The 13,294-nt window shown below is 36.6% G+C and overlaps 1 protein-coding gene across 1 annotated transcript in view; it reads right to left on the reverse strand.

Annotated features, from left to right (window-relative positions):
* WDR49 (WD repeat domain 49) overlaps nucleotides 1–13,294 on the reverse strand; it is a 177,407-nt gene that overhangs the window by 8,281 nt on the left and 155,832 nt on the right. The gene's annotated exons all lie outside the window — the stretch shown is intronic.

Below are 13,294 nucleotides of genomic sequence, written 5' to 3' on the forward strand. Positions count from 1 at the left end.
TAACTAAAACAGCATGGTACTGACACAAAAACAAACACATACACCAATGGAAAAGAATAAAAATCTCAAAAATAAAGCTGCGTACCTACAACCATCTGATCTTCAACAAGGTCTACAAAAACAACCAATGGAAAAAGGACTCCCTGTTCAATAAATGGTGCTGAGATAACTGGCTAACCATATGCAGAAGATTGAAACTGGACCCTTACCTTTCAACATATACAAAAATTAACTAAGGATGGATTAAAGATTTAAATATAAGACCCCAAACTAGAAAAATTCTGGAAGAAAATCTAGGATATACCCTTCTTGACATCAGTCTTGGCAAAGAATTTTTGGCTAAGCCCCCAAAAGCAACAGTAACAAGAACAAAAGTCGGTAAATGGAACCTAATTAAATAAAAAAGCTTCATCACAGCAAAACAAACCATCAACAGAGTAAACAGACAATGTACAGAACGGGAGAAAATATTCACAAACTATTCATCTGACAAAGATTTGACATCCAGCATCTATTAAAAGAAAAACTTAAATCAACAAGCATAAAACAACACTATCAAAAAATGGGCAAAAGACATGAATGGACACTTCTCAAAAGAAGACATACAAGTGGCCAAGAAACATATGAAAATTATTCATCATCACTAATCATCAGAGAAAAGCAAATCAAAACCACAATAAAATACCTTCTCACACCAGTCAAAATGGCTATTATTAAGTCAAAAAACAACAGATTCTTGCAAGGCTGTGGAGAAAAGGGAAGGCTTATATGCCATTGGTAGGAATGTAAATTAGTTCAGCCACTGTGGAAAGCTGTTTGGAGATTTCTCAAATAACTTAAAACAGAGCTACCATTTGACCCAGAAATCTCACTACTGGAAATACACCAAAAGGAAAATAGATCATTATACCAAAAACACACATGTACTCATGTGTTATCACCATGCTATTCACAATAGCAAAGACATGTAATCAACTTAGGTACTCATCAATGATGGATTGGATAAAGAAAATGTGATTGATACACACACACACACACACACATACCATGGAATACTATGCAACCATAAAAATGTTGAAATCTTGTCTTTTGCAGCAATACTGATGAAGCTGGAGGACACAATCCTAAGCAAATTAATGCAGGAACAGAAATCCAAATACCACATGTTCTCACTTATAAGTAAGGGTTAAACATTGAGCACACATGGACATAAATATGATAAAAATAGTCACTATGGACTACTAGAACAGGGATGGAGTGAGCTGTATGGTTTGAAAAACTACCTATTGGGTACTATGCTCATTACCTGGGTGCAATATATCCATGTACCAAACCTGCACATGTGTTCCCTGTATCTAAAATAAAGGCTGAAATTTTTAAAAAGCACCAGCATGGCACATGTATACATATGTAACTTACCTGCACATTGCGCACATGTACCATAAAACCTAAAGTATAATAATAATAATAATAAAAGAAAAAAAAAAAGAAAAAAAATAAAAATAAAGACTTCAATTGTAAAAAAAAAAAAAAAAAAAAAATAGAAAGAATAAGACATAGTATTTGATAGCACAAGAGTGACTATAGTCAATAATTGCACATTTTAAACTAAAAATCTGTAATTTTTAGTTTAATTGGATTGTTTGTAACACAAAGAATAAATGCTTGAGGAATGGATGGATTAAAAAAAAAAAAAAAAGTAAAAAATAAAGTAAATAAATAAATACACAGCTTATCTTAAAGCACCCTCAAGTTCCCATATGATCACAAGCCTAGGAACCTCAAGCCTCCAACTTCTTGCCTCCCTGGCCACATAACTTATTTAGAATCCTGGACAGTAGTTTGCTCAGATTAGTGAGCAACAGCCAGTGTCTAGATTCATCAGGTCACATTCCTCTTGAAACCCTCTGAAGGCTTCCCTTTATACTTAAACCAAATTTTTTGCCCAGGCAACATGGTCCCACATGACATGACCCCTGAACTCCCTCTAATCTCATCTGATACCAGTCTCCTCACTCCATTCTAGCAACGGTGACCTCTTTTCTATCCCTGGAACATGTCAATTTTGTTCTCAGTGGTTTTATACTTGTTTCCTGTGCTTGGGACATTCTGCCCCAACATCTTTGTAGAACTTTCTACCTTAGGATTTAGCTTAAATGTCAGAGAGAACTTCACTGATGTTCTTCCTAATGTCACCTTATTATATTATCTTGTTTTATTTTCTTCTTAGCTCTTATCGATATCATTCTCCAAACTTACCATCTTTAACTATTTATTTACTTACTTATTACCTATCTCTCTTCCTAGACAATAAATTTAGCAGCAGTAGACTTTGTTTGCCTTTGTATACCATATATCCCTAGCACCCAGCATTGTATCTGGCTCATGGAAAAGGGACTCAAAATGTATATTTTGAGTCCCCATGGAAAAGGGACTCAAAATCTGGCTCATGGAAAAGGGACTCAAAATGTAGAATATATGAGCACACGAATGAAGGAACTTTCAGGCATGCAAAGGGGTTGGCTCACTCCTCACCCTTTGGAATCCCTGCATTCCAGAGACCTGGGGACCCTGTAATATTCATAAAAGGGTGATTCTCCATGTCACATATATACATATACATCCATTTAACCACAACCAAGTTCTTAAAAATTAACATCTAGTGTTATCAGTAACCACTTACATTCACTATTCCCTACCTGAGAAAATATGACATTTATACACTCATCACTTCACTTTATAGTTGGCTGCCTGACAAGGTTTATTACAATGATAGCCAAAAGCTGTTTTCACAGTGATGAAAAGGAAAGATGTGGTGGTCAGGAAAGTATCCAAAACATTTTCTCTATAATAAAATGATTCAAGGATCTTAACATAGAAGAATTGGTTTATATATTGTCTTCTAGTCTTTCCCTTGCCTGCTAATTGGCAACTAACTATATCAGCTGAACAACAGTGGCAAAACTCACAAAGATACCCTGGCAACAAAGGACTTGGCAGCTATGTAATGTAGTATGCAATGACTGCCTGTCTATGAGTGTACAGCATTCTGAAAACTCCCTTCTAATTCACATTCTTCCTCCTATTTTCTGTCCTATTTTGTGTCTTCTAGACAAATCCTTATTTATCAAACTTTTATGTGCATAAGAATCACCTGGGGATCTCATTAAAATACAAATTCTCATGCAACAGATCTGGGGTGGGTCCTGAGATGCTGCATTTCTAAGGAGCTCCCCGGTGATGCCCATGCTGCTATCCACTGCCCACATCTTGATGTCAAGGTCCTGATTTCTAAATCTAAGCTCTAGATGAGTATTGTTAAATGTCCTTTTATTTCAGCCACCATCCGGTAACAACCAGGCAACAAAGCAACGGGTTGGTGAGAAAGAGTGGTGATGATTAATCAAAATACTTTAATAGTTTTCATATGACTGTCAAATAATGGTTTCTTGGGACCTGTTGAACCTTTTAAATATGTTGTTCACATATTAATGACTTCTGTGTTATAGACCCAAAATTTTGGTGTGTGTGTGTTGTATTTGTGAATTTTGAGATAATTTAGTGCTATGTAAACAAAAATATAGAGCAATAGGAAGGATTTCTACTTTTTAAAATGCCCCTGAGTTTTCTGTTCATTCTGGATGTTTAGTATCTAAAAGGTCCTGAGGTGAGCCATGTTTAGCAATCTCTCATTTATCATATAGTCAATGCATGTATCTATAAACGCTTTCTTCCTGCATTTTGATTATTTGTTCAAGTAAGAACTTTTATATGATATCAAACATTATTTTTCTTTACTGGTGCTAGATTTAAAATTATATTCTAAAATAAAGATTTTAATAAAAGCTTGTGTATATTTTTGACTTGTAGCTTCAGGGCTAATGTGAAACATTGTGTGTTTCAATAAAACACTATGTATTGTCTGCAGCACACCCTTCTGGGTTGTTAGATTCTAGTTGAGTTCACTGTTTTTGAACTATTTTTGCCCCTCTTTAAACTTGCAAGCCACTGACGGATATGCAAACTTTGTTTTATCTACTAGAGATTTGACTCCCTCTTCTCCTTGGAAACACCACTTTCGGGATCTACTTGCAAATTGGACTTGTCTGCTACCTTGCACAAATTGTCAACTCTCCAAACTTTTCAATCTAATGTTTTTTTTTTTTTTTCAACATTTAACTACAACTTTCCAAACTAACATTTTCAGTTTTTCTCCCTCCCACCTAAGGACATTACCAAGAACTAAAACCTGACATCCCAGATCCCTATACAGACTTTTGGTTGCCTTGCAGCTGTCCCTTTCTCCCAGGATCATCAGGACTTCAAAACAGCTGACCTTTGCCACCACCTGGCAATATAAATTCAAGTGGTTTTGTAGGAGCAACATCAACAAGAACCCCTGAGAGATTATTTCTGAGACTCTGCTTTGCCCCACCTGGGAGCTTTAGGATCACTTTTAGGTTGTTCAGCAATGAGTGATATTTATTTTTCTTAAACAAAAGGGGGATGAGACTGGCAATGCTGAACTTTACCTCAGTCCAGTGCTCCTGGAAAGTGAAGACATTTAAGAAATCTCTCTACCTTTTCATGTTCTAGAAACAGCTAACCACAAAGGACTCCTCTCCTCTCATATATTCCAAGACCCTCTCTTTCCTTCCTCATGAGTCCTATAAGAATCACAGATGACTTCCTCATCTACCTACCTCTACAAAAGCTCAGACCTCTTTTCTTTTCTTTGAGATGTTCCTGTTTAATGAACTTTCTCCATATTGCAGTAGGCTGAATAAAACCATCTCTTTAATTGTTTCATACATTTTGTCTTTCACAGAGCAACAGCTACAACAAAACAAGTCACCTGAGGTATCATTAATAGAGCATTTTCTCCACACTGTTTCAAGTTTTAAAGATTTTACAGATACAATGTGAATGGGTTCTGGGGAATTTATTGGCAAAACCTGACTCAGAGGCAGTTCTAAGTAGCTTCCAGGATTTTGAATAAGGCATATCAAAGAGTGGTTTCAAGCTGTTTAAGAACCAACTGGGAACAACTTGAAAGCTAAAGGGAAAGTGCGGAGAAAGATGTTTCAAGTTGAAAGGGAAAGAAAGAGAACACAAAATGACATAAAAAACCCAGCAGGTATGGCTAAAACGTCACCTGGGGATTTTAAAGTGTTTGAAAACTGTCCCAAGTTCCAAAGTGAGAGTTTAGGACATTGAAAGTGAGACTAGCAAAATGCCTCTCATTGTACAACTGCCAAATAACCTATGCACGAGGTAATTATGGATATTGCAGCAAGGTGGAAAAAATGCAGTGCAAAGACGTAAGGTAGACTCTGCAATGATAGTGTGCAGGAGAAATATATTGGTAATTGAAGTTTTTTTTGAAGTGTTATTTTATAATAACAATTTTTAAATTCATCAGTATCCTTCTGAAAAGGAGAGGAACAATTTTAAATGAAAATAATAAAAATAGGTAACACAGTAAAATGGCTGGTTTTAGAAATAAGAGCAAGAATAAGCTACTAGGGAATGTGATTTGAATACTATTTGAACAGGGGAGGCTGAATTTTGAAATATTAATAGCATAAACACCTGAGTCAGTTTTTCAGCATTCCCATCTAGGCTCTACCTTTACTATCTATGTGAACTTAGGCCAATTATTTAAATTCTTTATGCCACAAATTCTTCATATAGAAAATGTGGGGAATAGTAAGTCCCACATTGTAGAACTATTTAGTGGAATAATAATACAGGACATTACCAATAAATAAAATGTATCAAAGTCTTACTGGGTATCAGGCACTGTGCTAAGGGCTTCACATGGGTTATATCATTTAATGTTCACAGAAACATTATGATGATAACTAAGATGAAGCTTATTTTCAGTTGAGGAAACTAAGGCACAGAATGTTTACTTGAATTGCTTAAGTTTACAAAGCTAGCAAGTAGTAGAACCTTGTTTTGAAACCAGTCTTACGCTTAAAATTTCATCTTTATAACTTTATCGTTTCCATGGCTTATTCTCTTTATAAATTGCAATTCCCACCCCCACCTCAAAAGACATCCATTATCACCTTATAACTTACCAGGTATAAAACTGTAATTTTGAAGGTCCCAACATGATGTAAAAGGACCAGGAGTGGAGAACAAGCATGGAGAGGCAGATAAGATGAGACTATGTCCATTATCAATGTATTACCCAAACTTTGTGATGCCTGCTTTGTGAGGACAGACTCAAGCCTACAATATGCCTCCTTTGCTAGCTGTCATGATGTTGAGCTCTGTCACTAGGGGGTAATGGAGAGACACTGGAGGAGAAATGGATTTCTCTTCCAAGTTCCAGGTTCTCTGTGCTCCTCTCCCAAGAATCCTGCCCTGCAGTTTCTCCAGCACTAGGTTCTTATAGCATGACTTCTCCAGTACCAAGCTCTTGCAGTGACTTTTCCAACACCATACTCCTGCAATGCAGGTAAGGCTCCTCCAGAACCCAGAGCTAGCAGTTTCCCCTGTCAGCAGTATGCCACCTATCTGGTACCACTCCATGAATGGTTTTCCATAATATCCTTGGCAAGCAAGAGACCAACTGTGTGACTCTTCCATGTGAACAGCCTTCCCTGTACCCTCTTAAGGGTTCTGCAGTGAGTTCTGAGAAACAGCATCTCCCTGTGGATAGTTTCTCCTGGAACCCTGGTGGTAGATTTCTGGTAAGTTCCACCTACAGCACCTCCGTGGGTTTGCCATTCAGTGAAGCATGGAAAACACCGCTCAGCCCTGGGATAGGTGGGACTCTTCCTTGGTCAATATATCTCAGGCGTGAGAAGTAGTGGCTGCTCTTTCATTTTCCTATTCCTATATTCCTTAGAGTTCTGTTTACTTCTTACTAGTCAATTTTCTATAATATGCATGTATCAAATCTAAAATCAGAACAAAAATATTGAACTTAATTTTTAAACATGCCTATCAACTATAGTTTCTTTTCAGTTATCACTTATTCTTTTTCCTTTCTATGATGGCTAGTTTCTCGGAAAGGTGTCAGCTTTCTTTAGTAGGTGTCCCATAGGCACCTCCATCTCAACATATCTTAGAAACTAATGTCATTTTCTAACTCTATCCCATCCTCTTCTGTATTTCCTCTCTCAATGATAGTCTTTTTACCTCAACATAGATATCCAAACTAGAAGACTGATCGACATACATGTATTCATCTCTTATTGGGCACATAATCCTTTAAATTCAAACTCCTTAATATCTCTCAAGTTAGTTATTTCCTTTCTAGGTTTTCTTTATCTTCAAAATCATAATAGACATCATCTAGTGAATGGTTAGTGTGCTAGCTATTGTGCTATAATTAACCCACATAACTCCAAGAGGCAGGCATCATTATCCCAATTTTACAGATGAAAAATAAACTGAGACTTAATAGGGTGAATAATTTATTCAGATATAAACGAATAGTAGAAGGCAAAGTGATGATTCAAAAGCAGAGAGCTGACTGCACACAGCAAGTTCCCATTACTATAATATTGCTGCCTTCAGTCTAGCCCCATTATAATGCATCTACCGCAGTTTTCAGAACGCTTTCTAAAATGCCAATCTGGTCATGACACTTTCTTGTTTTAAACATTTCAACAGGAATTTTCTTTCTGGATAGGATTTAATAGGTAGTTGCAGGTTATCATTCTCACTGCACCAGATAGGAAAAAAAAAAACAGATAAATTACAAATGATATGTTTAAAGCCATCAGAAGGCTGTGGAAGCAAATGATGACCAAAATAATTAAATTCCAGAGATGGTAGGGCCCTTCCTAGATGAGCTAAAATTGCCAAGTATTTTCTTCTTTCTGGGGATTTATTATGTTTTGGCATTGCTAAGAAACAGACCTGCATTCGACTGAGAGACTCTCTCATGGGAAAGTAAATTTGGAAGTGTTTTGATGGCTATGTGGGTTGGTGTGATGTATTGGAATCTAGAGAAATGTCACAGCTTTGGCCAGTCTTTCCCATAGGACATTCTCTGAGCCCTGGGGTGGTGTGGGAGACTGTGGATTGGACTGAAAATGCAGAGTAATGTTTTCTGCAGTTTTGCAGTACGTGGGAGACAATACCCCACTAAAAGGAGAAGCCTAAAACAGACATTTGAAATCAGAAGTGGACTAAGCCTAACTAAATCCGTACCTCAGCACTGATCCGGCTCAAGTACTAATTAGATTAAGGTCATCAGTGTCTCATTCTCTCCACCGAATTAAGGAAAAGAGTGAACCATTGCTGACAGAAAAGAATATTAATTTTAGTGTCTATAAATCTTTTAAATTTTCTGTCATATAATAAAAAATTACAGGACTTGCAGAGGAGCAGGAAAAATGAGACTAAAAACCAAGAGGAAAAAAATATATATTAGAAGCAGACCCAGGGATTATCCAGATTTTGGAGTTAGTCAACCAAGACTTTAAAAATTACCATTATAAACATGTTTCAAAAACAGGGAAAAGATGAACAAAATGGATGAGAAAAATTTAACTGAGAACTAGAATCTGTATAAAAGAGATTCAAGTGGCATTCTAAAACTGAAAGTATATAAATATGTGTATATATATAATTTCAGATATACATGCATATATAATCTGAAACTGGGAACTGATTAGATGGGTTTAAAAGCAGACTGGTCAATATAAAATATACAAACTGAAGCCAACCTAAGGAAATAAAATATTTTTCCATTTTATTTATTCCATTATTTAATTCCACTTATTAAAAGAACATCAAAAACATTTGTGATATAATTAAACAGTCTAACATATGTGTAATTGCTATTCCATAACAGAAGAGAGCAAGAATGAGAATAAAACATAATTTGAAAAAAGATAATGGCTGAGAAGTATTCAAAATTGAAAAAAGATGCATTCAATAAATTTCTATGAACCCCAAGTAGCATAAATACACACACACAAAAAAAAACAGTACTTAGAATCATCACAGTAAAACATCTGAAAACCAAGGCTAAAGACAAAGATTTTAAAAGCAGCCAGAATAAGATGCATCAATAACATTAAGAGCAGGATTTTAAACAGGAACTACGGATGCAGGGAAATATGTTAACTTTAAAAATTTGAAAAAAAAAAACAAAACAACAAAACAACCCTGACATCCAGAGCTTTAAATCCAATGAAAAATCCTTCCAAAGTCAAAATGAAATAAATGCATTTTTCAGACATGTAAAAGCTGGGAAAATTATTCACAAGCAGGCCCATATTTTAAGAAATTCTGTAGAAAATTCTTCAGACTGAAGGAAAATGGTCTCAGATGAAAGCCTAGTGCCACAAGAAGGAATAAAGAGCACAAGAAAGAGCATTGTAACTTCTAGAACAATCACTTTAATAATAATACAAATAAATATAAACATTGAAGAGGTAATATAGGATATAAAATGGTATAACTCAGAATGATTCATTAAAATATTTCAATAGCTCCCTATTTCTGATTAAATAAATGCCGAGTCCTTAGCATAGTTTACTAGATGCTCCATGGTCTGGCCCCCACCTACCTGTCTAGCCTCATTTTCTTCATGCTCCTTCTAGAACCCAGCCAGTGGGAACTACATGTAGCTCCCTTAGCACACCATATTATTCATACCAACTTAGAGCTGCTTATACCACTCCTCTACCAGAGTATCATCCCCCGCTTGTTTTTTTTTTTTTTTAACCTGGCTCATAGCAACTTAACTTTTAACATCTAGCTCGGGTATACTCTGGTTTCCCTGAAAAGTCATCTCTGAATTTTCATCTGTTCCCATAGGATGCAGTACTCATCTCTATCATAGCCCTCGTTGTAGAATATAATTATTTGTCTACTTATCTATTTCCCCACTTCAATGTCAAGATCTCTGAAGGCTGGGTATCTACATATTATCTCTGCATCTTTAGCATCCAGCACAAATGCTACTATATGTAATATCTATCCTAGGAAAAGCTAAATATAAAAATGAACAAACATTATTTCAGTATCTGCTTGTCAAAGACTCTATGATATCACAGTGTATATAAAATCTGCTTCAATCCTCCAGAACTTTATTTGTAAATGGTGCACCAATACCTCAAACTTAACACATTCCAAACACATTTGACTTTACCTCTACTAACGTGTGTAAAACTCAGTTAATGTCTCAATATCTGAAGTCATTCATTGTAGCCAACTTGGGTTCCTCTTGACTTCTGCTCCTTCCTCAACCTTGATATGCCCTCTCTCACTATTTCGTTGTTTTCTCCCTCACCTTTGACCTCCTGCTCATCCTCTAAGTCCCAGCTCAAACGTGGCTGAATTCTTTCCCATGCTCCAGCCAGAATGAATCGAACTTTTTTCCTGGCATTTTCATGGAACCTCATTGGTGGTGTCATATGTCATCAATAATTTGCATCATTTTCTCTCACAAGTAGTCATCAATAATTTGCACCTTTTTCTCTCACAAGTTGGTGAAGCTTTTAAAAGAAAATTATTTTCACTTGCAGAAAGGGCAAGTAAGAGGAAATATTTTCAAAACAGGGAAGTAAAGGAAGAAAAACTGAAGAAAGGAAATAAAAAACAAAAAGAAAGAAAACATCTTTTAAAAACTGTGGGGAAGTTACAGGAAATTTTAATAAGAAATCCAGGGGAAAAAATTCTCTTTGAGAATTTTTGAGTCTTTTAGGTATTTTGGTTATTTCTGCCCAGCCATTAACCCCACCTCTTCACCCACACATCTTCCCTGCCCATATGAAGAATACATCTGTGGCTTCCTTCTGCCACAGATTATATAAAAGATTCTTCATAGAAGCAGGAACTCTCACCACTGAAGAGAGGTGTTTGCTGCTCTCATTGTTTACCTGTCTCTTTCACTTCTTTCCTCTCCAGCTTTTACATATTCTCTGTCACCTATTCATCTTGCCTCAATTCTGAGTCCATTTTCTGTCTTGGTTTCCTCCTGTATGCATACCCTGTATCCGGACTATCTTTACAACTTTGTCCTATGTCTGGATCTTTTTTTACTGGTCATTCCTGTTTCATGTCTGTTTGTGGCTCACAAAGACAAGATAAGTACTTCCCATATTCATTCTTTTTTTTTTTTTTTTTCAACAGGCTAGTGCAGTGGCACAGTTTCGGCCTCCACCTTCCAAGTTCAAGAGATTCCCCTGCCTCAGCCTCCTGTGTAGCTGGGAAAACAGGCGCACGCTACCATGCCCGGCTAATTTTTTGTATTTTAGTGGAGACAGAGTTTCACCATGTTGGCCAGGATGGCCTCGATCTCCTGACCTCATGATCCGTCTGCCTCGGTCTCCCAATGTGCTGGGATTACGGGCATGAGCCACTGCGCCCAGCCCCCATTTCATTCTTAAAGGTGAATCATCCTGGTGAAAAATGATGGGATGACAGACTGAAATCCTTATCAGACACACTAAGAGTTATTTAGAGCTGTAGAGAAGTTTAAACCTTCCCTCTGGAGGTTGGGCAATTGAGCTTATTGAAGTAAATTGAAAATATGAAGATTAACAGGGAACAATATACAAATTTATTAATGTACACATATGCATGAAAACCCCACAAAATATGAGACTAAAAGAAGGGCCTGAGGGTTGGAGCTTAAATACCCTATTCACAGAGAAGAGGGAAATGGCAAATGGCAGGGTAGAGCGGGGAGGATGAGAGGGGTAGCCAATTTTAGAGGAAGACTAAATACTTTCTAGAGGAAATGAATGAGCCCAAGGAACAGAAGATAGCCTGGGACAAAGTTTCTCTGTGCTCTGGGGGAGGTGATGACAAGTTTTAAAAGGTGAGGGGTACAACTGCACTGTGAACAAAGGTTGTCTTACTATGCAAGTAGTCTCTTAGGTTAAAAAATAGTTATTTTAGAGCACCTTCTAGAAAAATACGCAATAGCCTGTTTAGGTATGGTAATGACTTTGAATTTCCCCTCTGATAAATAACATTTCCTGGTTGTTTGATGAGATTCCTAGAGAGGGGGTTCAATACAGTTGCATTTCTTTAGGAAGAACCCTCCTCAGTCAGATAAGGGAATTTCAGAGAAAGCCCTCCCTGAACTTTGAAAGGAAAAGTGGGGTAGACAGTAGGAGAAGTTAAGAGAGAGACTGGTTCCGAGGCCTTTCAATCCACTTTGTTCAAAGCACTCAACATGCCAAAGTGGCATATTTTGGGGTATCATTTTCTGAGCCGCGAAAAAAGCCCTAAAGTTATGGCTTCGTTTTTAAGAGAAATGAGCAGAAACCATAGATTGCCCTCACAAGAGAAAGCAAAGAGAAATTCTAAGAAAATGGTTTTTTTTAAAAAAAAAAAAAAACACCTGATAATAATTAGACTGTAAACTATGGTAATGAAGTATGACAGCTGTACCTTGCCTATAAGTAGAATTTCAACAACAAAAAAAATGTTCACCAGCTGTTCTCCCTTTCCATAAGGGACAAAGCAAAGAGGAAACTCTTAAAGTTCCCTAACTGTGGACATAAGGAAACACTTTTCTACTGCAAACATTATTATTTCTCAAGGATGATGTTGAACCCCAGCTCAGAGGATTTTAGAAGTTTTGAAACCACAGATCTCAGATGGCTTCATTTAATTCTGATTTTTTCTGATTGTTACAAGTTGAAAACTTAAACTTTTTATTAATTATTTTAAATGAGCTTCCCTGCAGTGTCCATATGCTTTCTGAGTGCTTCACTGAGAATCAGGTTGTGTTACCTGTTCTCCCACAGGACCCCTCTTTGCTGGAAGAATTTTTCTACAGAATTATTCCTCAAACTTTTAAGAACTCAGAAGACTATAATAGTCTGAAAAATAAAGAATTATTTTGTACATCTTGTTTCTATATCTTTAGAGATCATTCACTTATAGTTTCTAACTTAAGCTTTCTTGTCTTCTCATCACACCAGCCTACCACTGCAGCTGGAAGACTTTAAGACAATACATTTTAAGTCGTCTCTATTTAGAGTGTTTCACATGAAAATAAAACAAGATTGCCAGACACCGTGTTCTAAAGTGGTCTTATGATGGCTTCCTCCAGCATCAGTTTTGAAAATTAAGGTTATTTGGGGAGAGAGATTCTCATCCATGGAAGATTCATAGATACATGTTCATGGCATTCTAACTTCAGAAAAGGAACAAAATAAAAATATTCATTTCATATATCCCAGCCTGTTGGCTCTCCTATCTGAGAGCACAGATCAGCAGCTGAACTATAAATCTTAACAGTCAAACCACACTTTGTTTCACTGCAAACTACAAGGCAAACACTTGTTATTTTCATGCTTTT

This window comes from Pongo pygmaeus, chromosome 2 (genome assembly GCF_028885625.2).
Source record: "Pongo pygmaeus isolate AG05252 chromosome 2, NHGRI_mPonPyg2-v2.0_pri, whole genome shotgun sequence".
Lineage (NCBI taxonomy): Eukaryota > Metazoa > Chordata > Mammalia > Primates > Hominidae > Pongo > Pongo pygmaeus.